General features: G+C 43.7%; 1 protein-coding gene across 1 annotated transcript in view; it reads left to right on the top strand.

The window, feature by feature from the left end:
• Positions 1 to 18853, top strand: part of TSTD2 (thiosulfate sulfurtransferase like domain containing 2) — a 210792-nt gene that overhangs the window by 114635 nt on the left and 77304 nt on the right. The window lies entirely within an intron of this gene.

Here is an 18853-nt window from a genome sequence, read left to right on the forward strand (position 1 = left end):
TGGGGGGGGGGGGGGGGGGGGGGGGGGGGGGACACAGCGGATAGCGGCTCCAGTTCCTGTTCCTACGGGTGAGCTCAGCTTCGAGTGACAACGCCTACCTGGTGGATGTGTGGATGTGCGGCTTCAGGGTCCCGCCTTCCGCTTCTCTTTCCCGGTGGGCAGAGGCAGCCGTGGAGCTGCGAAGGAGCCGCAGAGCGGCTGCTCGCAGTGTTTTTGGGGATCTCAGCAGCCTTCATTCCTCACAAAAGTGCCCTGCCACAACCAAAGGAGCACAATCAGGTGGTGCTGCCAACGTGGATAAAAAGAAAAATCAGAGGATTCGTCGTCTTAAATCTAAAACCAGGACTAAGGCTGCACCAGAGGAGGAAGGAGCAGGAAAAATACTTGTTCAAGCACTACCCTCAAGTAAGGTGTCCGGGCAGGGGTGTGAGGGTGTTAAAGGTGTTAAAGGTGCCAAGATATCAGTGTCTGGGGGCGATGAGATACAGACTTTAGCTAGAGATATTGTTGATGATAACACCCTTATTGATACCATCACTGAAGTGGGTCTGAATCCTGGTGACGCAAAGGAGGGAGCAAAAGATTTAGATTGCGGTCCTAGTGAGACTACCCAGGGCTCTTCTATTTTTGTTTTTTCCGGTGATTACAACGCCAACTTTGCCAATACAGTCACTGCGGCTACAACTCCTCGGTTGTCTGTTTTAAAAGGGTTAAAAGACCTAAAACTAGGCGCTAAACCAAAACCCAAAAACACTAAAAGTAGTGCGGTGAGGCTCACCCCCTCACTTAGATCATACTTTAAGGTGTTGCCTCAGGTCCTAGAAATCTCCTGCAGACCTCAAGAGGAGATTAGAAAGATGAGTGGTATAGACAATACCCAAGGGGCTGCCCCTGTAGAAGTTTTGGACTTGGACTCAGGGGTTTGTCCATAATATCTCGGAGGAGATCGGGCTTTCAGCTCCTCAGGCTAAGGTGGGTGAGACTCCAGAGATGCAGGAGAGGATTTCATTGGAAGATTTACTACACAAGATCAAAAGTGGGTTCGCTGAATCTAAGCGCAACCAGCAAGAGATAAAAGCGGCGTTTGATGCCCTTGATAAGAGAGTAGATCTTCTTTCGGAGAGGACAGATACCCTCGAAAGCACAGTAGGCGAATTAAAGGCCAAATTAGACTCTGCAAATAAAAAGATATACTACTTAAGGCGCGATGGAAATGCAACAAAAGAGAGAGTGGAATCTTTGGAGAATTACTCACGGAGGAATAGCATCAGAATCTTGAAAGTTCCAGAAGGAAAAGAGGGAGGTGAAATGAAAAAATTTGTTGCTTCCTTGCTTAAAGAGTCCCTGAACCTGGAGGAATCTGTTGAAGACCTGGAAAAAGACATTCAACGAGCTCACAGAGATCCGTTCCGTTTAAAACAGGGGAGATCTAAACCAAGGAAGATCCTAGTCAACTTTCTAACCTATTCTGTTAAGTAGAAGATATTGAATTTAGCACTTAAACCTACAGCTCTAAAAGCTCCAGATTTCTCTTATGTTGTTAGGTCTGACCTGTCGAAAACTACCCTTGATAGACAATGGGAGTTTTGGCCAGAAAATGGAGAAGTTTAGGGCTCTGGGAGCTACTGTCCAGATGAGGTTTCCTGCCTTCCTGAGGGTTATGTATAACAATAAAATGCATAACATCCACTCCCCACTGGAGGCAGATGAACTTCTGACATCTATTAGCGACCATCAACAGGGAAACATCTAGTGGAAGCTTTCAGACAAAATAGTAAGGAGACACTGAGATACAGAGATAAAAGACATGCTAAAAAAAAATTTAAAAAAATAAAAAAAGGGGGAAAAATAGAATAAATATACAAAAGAAGGGAGATTGGGGAAGAGGGATTTTCACAGAGGGTGTTCAAATATACAAAAAAAAAAAAAAGAAAAGAAAAATCGGGATGGGAAAAAAAAAGGAAAAAAATAAAAATATATACAAACAAATAAAAAGGAAAAATTGTTAGAGCACTAACTCCGACTGGAAATTTTTGTGACAATTACCCACCTCTAGTTTTACTACTCTATAATTATGACGGTTTTCCCCTAAAAGTACTTATCTAGGTATGCCGGACTATATTTCACATATGTAACCGAGCTGGGCAAGGGGAACTCCTTAGAGAGACAAATCTGGCACCAACGGCCAGATTAACTAAGGGGGGGTTTTCCAGGGAGGGGAGGGGGGGGGAAGGGGTAAAACTATAAAATATCCTCATCGATCAGTCACCGTTCCACATTCACAATTCCTACCAAATACATTTTTGTTTTGTTCAATCCGCATTGGTAGATGTAATTTTCTAATGAGTTGGGGTAGGGGTATGGACATTAGCTGATGGGAATAAAATTCTTGTCCTGGAATGTCAATGGCCTGCGTGTTAAGAGTCGGAGGTATAGAATACTGCAATATTTGAGGGACTCTCCAGCGCAGGTCATCGTCATACAGGAAACACATCTTCTTCAACACGAAGTGAGGGATATGTTGAGTAAAATCAGATGGGTAGACTGTTTTATTTGCACTAACCATAATGCGAATATTTGTGGTATATTAATTATTTTCAAAAAGCAAATAAGAGCTCAGATTCTTGCCCATGAGGAAGACTTTAGTGGTAGGTGGCTATACGCTAAAGTTAGTCTAGAGGGCAGACCATACAATTTGGTTGGCTATTACGGTCCCAATCAGGATGATCCCTCATATCTGAATAAAATTCAGAGCCACCTCCTAACAACTCAAGGTCCAATAATCTGGATGGGAGACTTTAATTTGGTACTTAATCCAAAATTAGATAAATCCCCCAACTCAAGGGCATTAACTTATTAGAAATCCAGGCAGGCATTGGGGGTTGTTATGTCAACGCTCGGATTGGCGGACCCATAGAGGGAGAGAGCAGGCGAGGCACTTGGCGTATCATACCATAATCATAAATATAATCACAAGTCGAGAATTGACTACGCTCTTTTTAGTTACTCATTAAGAGACCCCCTAAAGGATTTAACATACCTGCCCTCACACTTATCAGATCACTCCGCTATATTTTTCTCTTTACAATCGGCTCAGCAACCCTCTCAGACTCTATGGCAGAGGTCTTCAAACTTTTGTAGGTTGAGCCCCCCCATCTGAATTTTTTTAGATGACGGGCCCCCCACCACCTGACTGAAATTTCTGGAATCTGGTATATGGTGCATTTTCAAGCAAACCAGAAGGTGCAAGAGGAGGGAAGGAGGCCACCGGCTGAGACAGAAGCAGGGGAGCGGGTAAAGGTGGGGGCCAGCAGTGGTTAAATGCAGGACAGGGATACTTGTGATAAATGATTCTGCATCAAACATCAGCTGAAATCCAAAATGGAGAGTCTTGCTAGCCCTGACTGCCATCAGACACTCAGAAGGGAAACTCCTGGGGCTTCCTGGCTTTTCAGCCACTCTGGTCAGTGCTAGCACAGGATCAATCACATTAGAGATGGTGAAAACAAGGAAGGGGAGAGGAAGAAGAAAACAGGAAAGGACAATTACTCGAAGCATGACTAGTCTGGACAGTATGACTAATATAGAAGTGAAGACCGTGAAAGAAGGAGAGGTGGACTTTAGAATGGAGGGTGGAAGGTACAAACCATGGACCTGATGCTACCCAGTCGTGGAAAGGTTGACGCACAGACTCTCCTACCCTTTCTAGGAAAGCTTGGAAGGAGATGGGGAAAAGGCTCTGCCAGAAACTCCAGTTAAGGTTACATTCTAGAGATGAGGTTCAGTGACGCCCCCCGCCCCCCCCCCCCCCCAATGGAGATTTCAAACTTGACCGCAGATGTTGCAGAAATGGATGAAACTGTATCTGGTGACACAAATAGGACTGCTCTGGGAGGCGCGTAACAAGTTTGTCAGCCAAGTACCCAGTGCAAAGAGCCCACTGAGAATGACGCAGAAGGGAATATAGTGCCACAGGAATGCTCAGTAAAAAACGGGCGTACTACTGGACATAGTGATAATCGTTTTATGGCGAAAGGGGCACAAATCTATGTAAATAAGATTACACTTATAAGAGGAAACAGTAAAAGGGTGCAAGGCATGGGTATTGAGAGGACAGTGTCAAACATCACGAAATAGAAGATTTAATGGAGCTAGCAAATGTGCTCGGAGTGAGACTGGATATAAATGCCCCTTAATTTGATTGCACTTTTATTTTTATTTTAAAAGTTCAGTGAATCCGAACAGTGTACATTTTAGTTTAGAAACATCATACAACATAAAAAGGACCACATTTGAGAATTCCTTTTAGACTTGCTTAGCATAATAGTCATAAACATGCACCAATGCAAGACAAACAATACAATGTATTCCCGCAAGTAGTTTGGCAGCAATACAGTTTAAAAAATGTATACGCTGGCACAAGGAACAGTGCATTGTTCGTCGAACTGATATAGTTTTTATGGTGAATATATTGACTTTGGGTATACAGAAGCTTCAAGAACTTTATGAAAGCATCACATTGGAATTGCAAATACTGAAATGCCGAAGTTAAAAACCTTAGTAAATTCTACCTGAATCACAGGGCTATATCTGCTGATTTACAAGACAGCCTCATCCACGAATTCAAAAGCACTGATGCACTAGCCAAGCGTGCTGCATTGGTTCCACCCGCTGCCTAGCTCTTCAATATTGGCAGAAAACTACACAGGTAGACCCCCGAGATCAAAACCTTTGATAAAACCAACTAAGGAAACCGTTCCAAAATGTTTCCAAGTGTACAGTTCTCATACCGGTTTGCATCAGTATGAGGCACAAAATGTGCACGAGGTCTCGAGTGCTGAAAAGAAACCTCTTGAGAGGTCTTACTTCACGGCCTTTATCTTGTGATGAAGGCGGCGGAGTACGACCTGTTGTGAGTAGCAGTCTGTAGGTCCCAAGGCTCGATGTTTGGCATGTCGATATCCCCTTGCCCCGTCTACACACAATTAGAGACATCAAACTACCTAAAATCATATTTCAGCAGATCTGTAGCCAATCAAATTTTTAAAGAAAAGTTCAGTGCTAAGGCACTGCTGCATGAACACTGGGCGACGTTTGGTAAGGAGACACAAAACCACTTATAAACAGCTTGATGGCGAAACATACATATTTTAAACTGGGAGTGGGTACTGAAAAGGAAATTCAGACAAGAAGATTAAAAAAAAGTGAAACCCAGCTTAGAAAAAAAATGGATTGTGCTATCCGCTGCTATTGTGGGTGATATGTACTAAAAGTAAAGTGATAGCCTGGCCTCCTCTTAGAATACCCAATAATCGTTCACAGCGAGGAAGGTAAATGCAGTTGCAGAATGCACAGTCTTAGGTGGGGAAACACAAGCACGTTTAAAATCAATACAGACAACATACCTCAACAACAGGAAAGGTCCACTGACAACAGAGAATCACAGAATATGACGAACCTTACTTGCCCTATGCAGAAGCATAAGTTTGAATTGTTTCAAGACTCGTACACCATGTTAGTCTGTGGCAGCAATATTTATGGATCTTATTTTTATTGCTTATTATTTTTAAATATGCATACGGTTGAAGATTCTACTATGATGCCTACCGTAGGAGTGCTGTGTCTGTGCAGGCAGGACCCAGCCCCGGGAGTGTGTTGTGTCTGTGCAGACAGGGCTCGGGATTGTGCTATGGATGTAGACAGGCCTATGAACAGGCACAGCTGTGCATGGCTCCAGCAGAGAGGATACGGAAAGCGTGTGGGGCTGTGCAGACAGAGTGTGAAGGTGGAAATGGCTGTGCAGCTAACCACTTAAAATGAACAAAACCCACTAGAAGCCAGCAAGTGACTGTGGGCCCTGCAGTGGAAATCACCACGGTAATAAGCACACATGTTCCTCGGTCCCGCATACCACGGGCACCTCCAAATTGAGGATCGGTTTTCAGGGAGGTGGTTCGGCACTGCTGTCTGCCGTAAGTCCGGTGAAAGGGGGCCAGCAGTGCAGAAGCCTCATAGGCGGCACAGGTCACGCCAGGCGACAGTAGGGTTTAGTACGTGCCAAGCCAAACTTTAGATTAAAATATATGTGGATGTATGCCCTTTCACAAAGATTAATGAAGAGACTAGCTCATCTAAAAAAACTACCCACGGTCTTCAGGGAAATATGCATGCAAGCAGTTGAATGCAGGAACTTTATGCACGCGAATTTCGCGGCACTTCCTGCAATCTCTGCTGCTGTCCCATCATTGGTGGAACTTCAGTGGTGACGTTCCTACCTGCTGATTAGCTGCTGCTGCTCCGGAGTTCTCCTATTAAAAAATCCCCATTTGAAACGGGTCACGACTTGCGGTTTTAGCACAGTACAAGACAAACAAAGATAAGATTCTACAGTGCAGTGCGCGCCCCCCCTGGGATGGTGTCGGCCCCCCCCAGGGGGGCGCGCCCCACAGATTGAAGAACTCTGCTCTATGGTCATTTGATCGCACGATTCTCTTAGAGGAAGAAGAAACTGACCTCCTCATCCAAAAAACAAAATTCTTCATGGATACCAACATAAACTCTACCCAGTTAAATATAGTATGGGAAGCCTATAAAGCCTATTTGAGAGGTTACATAACTAACAGGGCCTCTTATCGAGGGAGAATATATAGGGCAAAGATCGCCAATATTGAAAAGGATATTACATCCTTGGACCAACGTATCGGTCCCGGAAATGGGACTAACATGGAGCAGGAGCAGCGTAAAGACCTAAAAGAGAAGCTAGATAATATTCTTCAAGAGAGAGTTGCACTGAGATGGGAAGTAAGTAAGCTCTCCAACTTTGAGTACGGTGAGTCCGCGGGTAAGGTCCTCGCATGGAAAATTAAATCTGATCAGGCCAAAAAACATATAAAGCATATCATTGTAGAGGGGGAGACACTTGAAAGATCGTCCATCAGAGATATTGGAGAAGCATTTTTGGAGTTTTTCCAGCAAATATATAAGGAGGAGACCTTGGAGGACCCGATATCAAAATCTAGATGGTTGGAGAAGATTACTCTTCCCACTCTTAGCTCTGAACAAAGAGATCGTCTTGACAGGCCTATTTCAGAGGAAGAAGTGAGGGAAAGTATTAAAAAGGTGAAGCGGGGTAAGGCAACAGGCCCTGATGGTCTCCCTGGCGAACTATTGCGCGTACTAGCACCCGAAATAGTTTCGGTGCTGACAAGACTTTTTAACGACATCTTAGTAAACGGTGTGACCCCTCCTAAATCATGGGGCAAGGCGATTATTGTCCTGATCCCGAAACCCGGGAAAGATCCAGCTAAGTGTGGCTCCTATAGGCCAATCTCGCTTCTAAATAGCGATTATAAGCTCTTTGCAGCTGTGTTGGCGAACCGGTTAGGACGTGAGGTTGGGTCAATAATTCACACTGACCAGAAGGGCTTCATAAAGGGTAGACAACTCTCGGACCTTACGTATGACCTAATTGGGGCAGTGGACATAGCCTCTACGTTCTCTCTTCCTATGGCCATTATGACCCTCGACGCTACTAAAGCGTTCGATCGAGTAAATTGGGCATATTTAGCTGAGACCATGAAGAAATTCGCATTCGGTCCAAATTTTCGGAGATCAATTGGACTCCTATATGCAAATCCCAGTGCAAGCATTATGGTCAATGGTGTATGTACCCAGCCCTTTCTGATTACTAGGGGAACAAGACAGGGGTGTCCCCTGTCACCTTTACTTTTTAACATATACATTGAGCCACTTGCACAATCCTTTAGGGACGATTCAAGAATTTCTTCATTTAAATTCGGCGGATGGGAAAGGAAAGTAGGGCTATACGCTGATGATAATGTAATTTACACCTGTGATCCAGCAAACGCTTTTCCCATAGTGGTCGAAAAGGCCAAGGAATCTGGAAATATTTCGTGCTACGACATCAATGCCGATAAGACTGAGCTTATGACGTGGAATATTGCCAATCCGGGTGTTGGGGTGACGCCCTCAATCCGTTCAATCCGTTACCTCGGAGTCAAAATAACACAAGATATTGAAGTCGTAGCAAAAGCAAACCTAGACCTGGTCGCCAGAGAGTGTAGGGCCCTTTTGAGATCTTGGGTGGGTCTTCGATTATCAATTTTCGGGAAAGTTAACATTGTAAAGATGTCTATCCTTCCGAAACTGACTTTTATTTTTAACACAATTCCCCTTGCATTTGACTCTAAGCAACTTCTTAAGTGCCAACAAGAAATAAATTCCTTCATTTGGGGCTATAAAGCCACGAGGTTGGCTTGGAAAAAACTGAGGAGTAGGAGGGAAAAAGGTGGATTGGCCCTCCCAGACTTGCAGTACTACTCTTGGGCATTCCAGCTTTCCCACTCAAGAATGCTCCTGAAGTCACCAGATCTCACTTCAAATGGGAATCTATTTAAAGCAATGCTGGTAGGGGCAAACCTCCCATTAGATGGGTTTTTATTTAAGTTTGGATATCGAAAGTTTTTCAAGAAGGTGAGGCTGAAGACTCTACTAACACAACTGAAGTCATGGGTACAAATCAAACGTAGAGTGGGGTTGGCGTACTACTCTAATCACGCTCAGATTTGGGACTCTCCTGGGCTTCCATTGTGCCTGCAAGATTCTCTGGCAACCCCCCTAATTACAGCTGGGCTTTCTAGATGGGGTGAATTGTTATATGGAGGCATCTTGATAGGGTGGGAAGACCTTAGGGAGAAAGTAGGGCCGACACTATCAAGATTTAAATACACACAAAGTAGTAGCTGGGCCAGAGAATTAATCAGGAAAGACCCTAATACCGGGAGAATTAGTCCTCTAGAACAACAGCTAGTTGAAAAACAGATAGGAGGTAAGGAGGTGGCTCTTTGGTATTGGTCCATACTGGAAGAGATAGATGGGGACTTTAATCTCCCAACGGAGTTATGGGGTAGAGAAATTGCGGCACTAGATAAGGACTGGTGGATAGAATCCTTTTCCCTTTTGTATAAATTGGTTAAACCCGCTTGGCTTAGACGAAACCACCTGTTTACTTTACACCGGGCATATCTCTCCCCTTTACGTTTATCCAAATATCAAGAGGGGAAATGCTGTAATAAATGCCAATTGTTAGCAGCCTCCGACATACATATGTTTTGGGACTGCCCCCACATATCTACTTATTGGACGGAGATCAAAGTAACTTTGGATTCAATTATTAAGACCAACATTTCCTTAACTTTACCACTTGTCATTTTTGGTTTCGACCAGAACATCACTGGGGTAGCGCGGTCCTTTATATTCTATGCCATCCTGTTGGCAAGACGGCAGATATGCATGCACTGGGTGGATACCACCACCACCCCCTCCCCCCCCCCCCCCCCACTCACTCCGCATGGCTAACCTCGCTTTATGAAACTTCCAAGGTAGACTTGAAAAGATCATGTAGAGTCCAGAACCTCACATTTTGGAAATTTTTGACAGAGTGGAAGTGAAGCTTTCTTTGCCTTCTTGGGATTTTTTTTTTTTTCCCCAAAGATCCGATGATTAGGCCCACCTACTCAATGGTTCAGTATTGTGGTCTGCCCCGATTTCGACACTTACATACTGGCTTTACTGGCACGAAGTTGCCTTGAGAGATCGTTAATAAGATGCATGGTTGTTCCCACCAACTCATAAAAATTTCTGCCTAGGTGTGTAGCGGCTCAATTTCCAGGGCATTACTCCCAATGGCAGTGAGCTGGTCGGGTTGTCTTCTCTGCATCTAAGGGACGTGTGTCGGGCAGATGAGGATTAAAGAAAAAAAAAAAAAACGTAGCATAACAAAACATAGCATAGCAAAACAAAGCATAGCATAGCAAAACAAAGCATAGCATGGCAAAACAAAGCATAGCAAAACAAAGCATAGCATAACAAAACATAGCTTAGCATAACAAAGCATAGCAAAACATAGCATAACAAAACATAGCATAACAAAACATAGCATAACAAAACATAGCATAGCACTACTTAGCATAGCAAAGCATAGCATAGCAAAGCATAGCATAGCATAACAAAACATAGGATAGCATAACAAAGCATAGCATAACAAATCAAAGCATAGAATAGCAAAACATAGCATAGCATACCAAAACAAAACATAGGATAGCAAAATAAAACATAGCATATCATACAGCATCACTCCGCACCACCACAGCATCACTCAGGGGCACCACAACATCACTATGCGCTACCACAGCATCACTGAACGCTACAGCATCAATCGGTCGCCATCACAACATCAATCAGCGCTACCACAGCATCAGTCTGTGCAACCATTCAACAACACCTGGTTCAAATATGTTCTCTCAATGTTTCAAGCTTTATTAGAAGTGTAACAAAAAGATGTTAATATTTCACTTATGTTCTTGAATTTTCGTCACAAAATACACTGAACATAATCTTCACAAAAGTTATTTACAAAACTTTAAGCTATTGCCATTATAAATTACAGTAACTTTCATTTAAGTATTAATTATTGGAAAAAAATTAAAAGCCATTGTTATTTGTAATATCAATACATGTAAGTCACGTAAATACAACACATTGCATTACAAATGCTATAGGTGTCACATTTGCGAAAGTTATAACTATTGGCATTGTAAATGACAAAGCTATTAATTTCGCTATTTTCAAAAACAAAACATAAATAAAATATGTGTCATTTACAATACCAATAGCTCAAACTTTCCTAATGCAAAACCTATTGCATTGCAAATGCTTGTTCTATTTGACCCCCAAACTCTGAAATTTCCAGTTTTTTGTAAACTACCGAAGACTTTTCTTTTTGTGGTGCAGACTTTCAGTTCTGGGGTTTTGCTAGTCTTTCTCTGTTCCGTAATCAAGCCACTAGTGCTGAGACGCTTCTTCGGAAGCAGCCACACACTTTACAAATTCTATTGTATTGTATTGTAACAACTGCCATCACTCATTGAACTATTTCAGCTATTGGTGTCATTCAGGAAAAAAAACACATTCTGTGGCACCCACACCAACGGTGAGCTGGACACCAACATGGAGAGCAAGAGCTAGGCCTCTTTCATCCTCCTCTCACTTCTGCAATGGACCTTGACAGTCTAGAAGATGCATTCATGTGTGCCACAGTATGTACCTAACTTGCAATTCCTCCAAGACTGCTGCCTATTGCTCTGATTGCCCAGTATCTATTGCTGTTTAGGGATAGGTATTCTTTCTTAAATTGTTTGCTAAGCCTCCATGAAATAAAATGTCACCCTTTAGTTCTATTTGAGAACCCAATTTCTAGTAATTGAGTACAACAGCAACATTTGATGATGTACTTGGTTTTAGCATCTTAGTCTGAAATTTTAGAGCCTTACTCAAATTAACAGGGCAACAGTTGTCAAGCTTTTCCTAAATAAACATCTTACCGCTTGAACTCTAAAGGTGTGATCAGGTATTTGGTGATAATATATATTTCATATAGGAAAGAATGTATTAATTACTGCGGAGTGTTGAATCAGGAGGCTCACTCCTTCCTCACATTTAAGTTTCTTTAGGATTAGAACGAGATCAGAAACTCTTACAAATATATTTAAATGTGTTTGCAGATGCAATTGTGGCTACTAAGTATTGTGGTAGTCTGTCAATTTTGTGACACGGTGTTGCAGAAGAAATTCAGGTCACTTGACATGGCTAAAACACATTTGATAGAGGAAACAAACTTAAATAATACCGTAGTAAGTAACAGCCAGAAAAGACATTGCAAGTAAATTTGTCATTTGTGAGGCTCCTGGTTTAGCAGTGAAATGAAACACTAGTAATGCAAGGATGGTAGTTTGATCAAGGACATTTATCAAGAATTATTGACCTCAGGAATTTTGATTTGAAGGAAATCAAAATATCCGAGGTTCTTGAAGCCAGTTTTGGGGGTTGGAGGTACACTTCTTGAAGCCAGTTTTGGGGGTTGGAGGTACACTACTTGCAGTTTTTTTATCTGTGTATTTTTTTACCTCTACCCTTTGCCCAGCCCTTGAAGCCCATCCCATCTATGCTAAAAGGTAACTGTGGGTAAGGGGAAGGCTATGGGCACAAACAGTGCTATCATTGCAAGTATACCTGAGGAATATGATTGCTGTAGACTTGGTGGTGTGGACCAGAGAATAGAGGACCACTCCAGTAGGCCACGGAAATTGTCTACCAGGCCCAAGGTGGTGCATGTCTCATATAGTGAGTACTACTGCATTATATATGCTGAGAATATATTGAAGTTGGTGACAAGAGTAGGCTTTAGGAACTTTGTCAAGCCTAAAAAATACAAGTATAGAACTGCCTTTTTGTTTGAAATTTTTATGTATATCAATGATAGACAGAAACATCTAACCCCATCCATCTACATAACAGTGAAATCTTTGTAAGCATTCTGCTGTGAGCATTGTTCATAGGTATTTAGTTAATATCTGATAACCCTAAGGAAGATCATCTTGGTGTTCTCAAATGGAAAGTAGAACTGCCTAAAAAATTGCTTTACAGATGATGCCATCCTTTCGAAGATGAACGGCCTGCGCTCTATAATTAAGCTGAAAATGTCCTGTGGGGATGATTTCTCTCTAGAGCTAAACATTTGAAAAGTTAAAGTTATGTGCTTTGGTCACAAATGAAAGAAAACACTCTGTTCCTATTTGAGGGCTTTGCTGTTTCTCTTTGAAGGCTATCGTCTTAAGAAAGTTGGATTCTGTGCCTGTCTGATGAGGAGAGTGACTAAAACTCTGCCTTGACATCCTACCTAAAAAGTTAAAGTTGAGAGGTTATAAATATTATTATTGATATTTGTTAAGCGCAACGAATCACCCTCGAGACGGTCTCTCGGTGCTGTTGCACCCACATAGGTCAGAAATAAAATTAACAGGAGCCAGGTTTTCAAGGATTTACTTTTAAATAGAACTAGATCAGAACACACATCTAGATGCAAGGGTAACTGGTTCCAGTATTGGGGGGCCAGGAATAAGAACGGCCGTTGTGCCTGGCTGTGCGTATACGCTGCAGGCGAAACAAAAGTGCTCACTAGACCTAAGGTTGCATGTAGAAATGTAAGGCTGCAGCTTGTTGTGCAGATACCGTGGGCCACTGCTGTGTACAGCTTTGTGTACCAGACAAAGAAACTTAAAGAGGGCACACTTTTGTATGGGTAGCCAGTGTAAAGATTTGAGCATGGGTTTCGAAGTGGCTTGGGTGACTGGTTACAGACCAGGTGGGCAGCTGTGTTCTGTACATGCTGGAGTTTGGCTAAAAGTCCCGTATTTGTTGCTCCCATTAATGCATTACCATAATTCAGGCGACTAACAATGAGCTCGTATTGTCACTGTAGCCAGGTTCCTATCAGTGTGTTAACTGATGCAAACTGAGTAATATTGTGTCTGGTAGTGAAATGTTTGCCATTTGTAACTCTAATATTTTAATGATTCCAGGAAACAAATTTGTAATGTCAGCCAGGAAATGGACCCTCAACTTTTCATATGGAATCTGACTGATCGCATGGGTCCAGTTCTCGTATAAGACTGTTATGTGTAATCACGCAAGAATTAATTTTGTGGAGAAAGACATATAGAATGTCATTCTTACAGCATGTCAAATCAAATGTTAGCTTTTTTTTGCTTAATCAGCTTGTTTGACTTCCTGTTAGTGATATCATCTAGGGCTATCACATTTATGAAAAGTGTCTTATAGTACAGAGCAGTGAACAGAATCTGTTCATGCTCCTCTCACACATGAATATCTTTCCACCCTGGTTTAGTCTCCAGTAAACCAATATTGCCCTCCAAAGTGCTACCACAATTTGCTTAATGCCACTCAATTGATTCTGTCAACCACATACATTGTTGCAGAACACTCATGGAGGGCACAGATACTCCTCTTGCATAGAGATCTTGATCAAGCTGAGACCTGTGGTGCAGCATGAAGTCTGTTGGCACCATGAGGATCCTAGTTCTTATTGTTAGCCTCCACTTACTGACAATGCTTGAGAATGAGAATTCTGGTTTTCCAGGATAGATGGCTATTTCAAGGCTCTGCCTGAGCTCCAGAAGGCCTTCAGGTATCTGCGTTTCCACCATTGGGCCCCTTCCACAGACCTATGATTCTCTCTCAAATCAACTTAGGCTTCAACACACCCATGAAAGTTAGACAAACTAGAGTTTTTTCCAGAACAAGGTTGAGCACCATGAAATCAACCTTGATCTGCCGCGGTCTGTTAGCTTCTACCTACTGACCAAGGTTCTGCCAGATCTGGAAAGTTAAATATCTCTGACCTCACTGTTCCAGGTCTCTGACTACTACTCTATTTCTCGTCTCCCCTCACCAATGTGCAGACTTCATCATCCCTGGATAGTGCTTCACAGTCCACAAGAAAACGCTTGGGGTCTCCTCATACAGATGGCTCTTTCTATGCCACATTTGAACTCCATGAAGGTTGTAGGCACTTTTTAGGTGTTGCACTGACTGCTGACTTTGATCCATAGACCCATGTGTCTCTCTGTCCCAAACAAAGGCAAGTTTTTCAAGACGTCTCTAGGATAAGCATCTCCTTGTAGGCAGAATGAAAATTTGCCTAGCTATGTGACGGTAAGTTTCAATTCTATTCAAATCACGAGGCAAAGATTATGCTTTTTTAATGCTTTTTTCCCACGCTTTTATATACATTATTTCAAAATAGCAGCCATTTTAAATATTTCAAAATTACTTTTCACAAGAACATCAGGGAAAACAAACAGTTCATAAATCCTTCTTTAATGTCCACAGCATAGTCCCAAACATAGTCCTCTGTCACTGCTTGTACTCCCTCTTTCTTCGCAAGAGTCACCATAAGCTCAATTTCACGCATCCTGTTTCGATCCGTCTTTTCCTGCAAAGACATGCCTCGTCAGTAATCGTTCCAAACCCTCCTTTGTCAAAGTAGGTAACATCATAGCCATTACTGCAAACAGAGACAGGAAGAAATTAAGAAACAACGATTGTAAGTTACACAACTGTAATCTTCACCATAGAAAACCAAAATACTTACTTTAAAATGGGGAGGGTCCGCATCTCGCTTGAGCTTCGGTTGGGATAATACTCACCTCCATGTCCTTAATAGAATTGAAGCTTACCTTCACATGGCTTAGCAGATTTTCATTCATTGTGAGGACCAGATGCGAAGAATATGCTAGCCAAAGCTTACTCACCACCAATTAAGCCACTTCCACAACCGACTTAAAAAATAATTTCTTAAAAGTAGAGTCTGGGTACCATTCTGCTGTGCGCATTAGATCCTCTCGATGTGCCCATAGTCAGTAAGCTTTTGAAGCCCTTGCTCAACTTGCGGAATGCGTCCAAACACTTATCTTTGCCAGCTTCTTGCATCACCCTACGGACCCATCGGGCTACTGTAGGAGACAACACTGCTTTGTATGGTTTTCTCAATACAATGAGAAGCTGCTTTTCACCCAGAAGGTGGACCTCTTCAGTCCATTCCCCATATGCTTTGAGGCAGCACACAACACACAGTTTGGGGAGTCTCTGAAACCTGGGTAAGATATTGTATGAGTATTTGACTCGGTACGTCTGATTACCCTAAAAACTACCCCACCCAAGGGAAATACTCTGGCTGTAATATCCAAGGCACACACATCCGAAACCCACGTGCATGTAACAAGGCAGAGAAGCATCGCTAATTTAGCCGAAAGTTCTTTCCGGGATAAAAAAATCGATTCAGTTGCCATGACAGGAAAAGGTTCAGAACCGAGTTCCCGTATCAAAGCACTGAATACCGTGGTTCAATAGGGAGAGAAAGGTGAATGCCTCTGAGGAACCAGCAAATAAAAGGATGTTCTCTCACCAGATTCAGTCAATGGGAATAAGTCCTGCATGAAATAGTGGACCGGTAAGCTTTAATCGTACGGTATGCTAACCCGTCGTCCACTAGACTGGACAGAAAATTCAGCACCTGCACTTCATCAGCGCCCATGGCAACCAAAACCCTTTGCAGACACCAAGGTACCCATCTCATACAAGAAGGGCAGATTTGTTTGGTAGAACTGTCCGCCTACACCCTGGACAGAAGGAATTCAGCGTGTCACAAAAGGCCTGGAAGTGCCCAGCATTGCCTATAATCCACCACCCAATCAGCTGCAGAAATCCCTCCGTGACCAGCCGATGCAGCATTAGATCAAGATTCAACAGAATTTGAAGAATCCGGGTAGTTAGATTTGAAGAACCATGGCAGCTGGTGGTCAAGATGCGAACAGATAGATCGAGAAAAAACCCCAGGTGTCGGCTAGCTTTTGGAAGACATTAGGGTCCAGCTTCCATAGACTTGAGTCCTGGAGGTGTCTGAAGTGCCAATCCGCTACCTGGTTCGCTTGGCCCGGGATGTACTCCGCCGTGACGGAGATCTGATTTACCAGACAAAAGTTCCAGAAATCCTCTCCATGTCTGCCAGGGCAGAGGTCTGGTACCTCCCAAATGATTGATATATTTCACTGCTGAGACGTTGGTAATTTTAAACAGGACACAAGACTGTATTTGATCCATGGTCCAGCACTGGACTGTGAATGATCCCACCAGAAGCTCTAAACAATTTGTGTAAGCTCTGTGCTTCTGGTGCCCAACTTCCTTGTGTGGAGAAATCCCTACGCTGGACACCTCAGCCAGACGTGCTGGTGTCTAATTTGATCATCAAGTCAGGAGTGGAACCGAAGACGGCCCTCCCATTCCATGCTTCCATATGGGTAAGCCACCATCCTATTTCCTCCCAGACCTCGTCTGTCTGGGGCACAGACTGGGCGTATGTCAGCCCCTCCTCATATGATGCACCTTTAGTCGCTGTAATGCCCGATAATGGAGCGACCCCTGGAAGATTGCCTGGATCGAGGAAAGGAGGAGGCCCACCAGCTGGGTGATCTGTCTGAGTGACACGTAGGGCTTGGTTAGCGTCCGGCGGCGTTCGCATCTAATATCTGCCATCTTCCGAGAAAGAAGGCTTAGTATAGTCTGTGACGAGGTCTAAGAAGGCCACTGTTTGAATAGGGGAAAGAAGCAACTTCTTTTCATTGATTACAAACCCTAGGCCTTGCAAGAGGTCGATCGCTGTCTGGAGATGGGAGACAAGTTTCCTGGGACATTGAGTCATGAGCAGCATGTCTTCCAGGTAGACAATTAGTCGGTGTTGGGCTTGGCCCTCTTTGGCTAAAGTTCCTTAAACTTTTTGCTTTACCCTAGACCTTTTTTCTATCTTGGTGTTGCCAACTTAGATGCTTTGGGTACTTTGCCACTGCTGATCAGTGTCAAAGTGCAAGTGCTCCCTGTATTAAGTGTAATGATAATTGGTTGTTCACGATTGGTTTGTTTGTCTTACTAGTAAGGACCCTAGTAAAGTGCAGTATGTGTGCCAGGGCTAGTAATGCAAATGCTACTAGTGGGCCTGCAGCACTAATTGTGCCACCCACACAAGTAGCCTTAAAGAGAGAACTCAGGCCTGCCACTGCTGTGCCTGCGCACAGTTTGGTAAACTGCCATGTTGTCCTGACAAGTGCACCCACTAGCCAGGCCTTACACTTTCTATGCACATCAGACACTCCTATGGTGTGTACCATGTACCATGTCCTAACAGTGAAATACTCTCCATTTCGTTTTTCACGGTTGAATGGCCATCTTGCCCATAGGACAGAATTGGGAAGGCTGTGTAATATGTTTCCAACCTACCTTCCCAAAGGCTTAAGATGGAGAGGTGAAGTTTAGTGTGCCTCAACTCATAACTTTATAACGCATCTTCTTGTGAAGGTGGTTTTTTCATTGTGTGTTCAGAAATCACTCTTTTAGAAGAGACTGGGTTTTTGTGTTTTAACATTTCTGTGTGTCTCTGCCAGGTTGCGGATTGACTGTCTGGATTTGAATGTGATAGACTCTGGGTAATGTCTTGACCCAGGGGAGGAGGTGAAACAGCAACAGGCTGACCTGCATCTGGGGTGTAGGGTGGAGGAGTAACCCCTGGAGGTGAAGAGGCCTGGGTTGCTGCCATAAAACAATGGCTCCATCTCCTGATGAGTGATTAAGGACCCAGACCCCCACTATCATATGCAGAAGGTGTCACTGGCAGGGAGACACCAAGAACTGATTTGGACAGGGGTCAATGCGCCCCTGAACACAAATACTTTAAAGGCATTTATGGGTATAACTATGAGAGCTGAAACCCCTGGACTTTGGAACGGAACTGTTCAAGACTGTAAAGGATTGAACCTACTTTGTGGTCAAGAGGAACCTCTGCCAAGGAAGAAACAGCGGAATAGACTGAAGGAAAGGATTGACCCTTGCTGTGGGTTGTGGGGATGGCCTGCGGTTTGCTGCTTTAGCCAAGGAGAGGCTAAAGGGACTTTGCTGTGTGCTGTGTTCCCCCGCTTGAAAGGACTTTGCTGTGCTGTGTTCTGAAGGAACTTAACCCCAAGTGCCCCAGGAGAGCTGGCTCCCTGTTGTGGAGACTCAGGAACACAAAAGTTTGCAGAAGTGTCTCTGCTACGTTGTGTGAGTGTGCTTTTTGCAGCCTGAGCCCTTTGTGAGGATTGTCCTGTGATTGTGTGCACCTGAAGTCCAAGTAAGTGTCAGCGACCCTGTGTGCGTGTGCTTTTTGCAGCCTGAGACCCTCGTAAGAATTGCCCCGTGATCGTTGGCACCAGGAGTCCAAGGGAGTCTCAGCGACGCTGTGTGCATGTGCTTTGTGCAGCCTGAGACCTTTGTGAGGATTGCCCTGCGATCGTGTACTCCCGGAACTCAAGTGAGTCTCCGCGACGCTGTGTGCATGTACTTCGTGCAGCCTGAGACCTTCGTGAGGATTGCCCTGTGGCCGTGCACA

The sequence above is a fragment of the Lissotriton vulgaris genome, chromosome 3_1 (assembly GCF_964263255.1).
Source record: "Lissotriton vulgaris chromosome 3_1, aLisVul1.2, whole genome shotgun sequence".
Lineage (NCBI taxonomy): Eukaryota > Metazoa > Chordata > Amphibia > Caudata > Salamandridae > Lissotriton > Lissotriton vulgaris.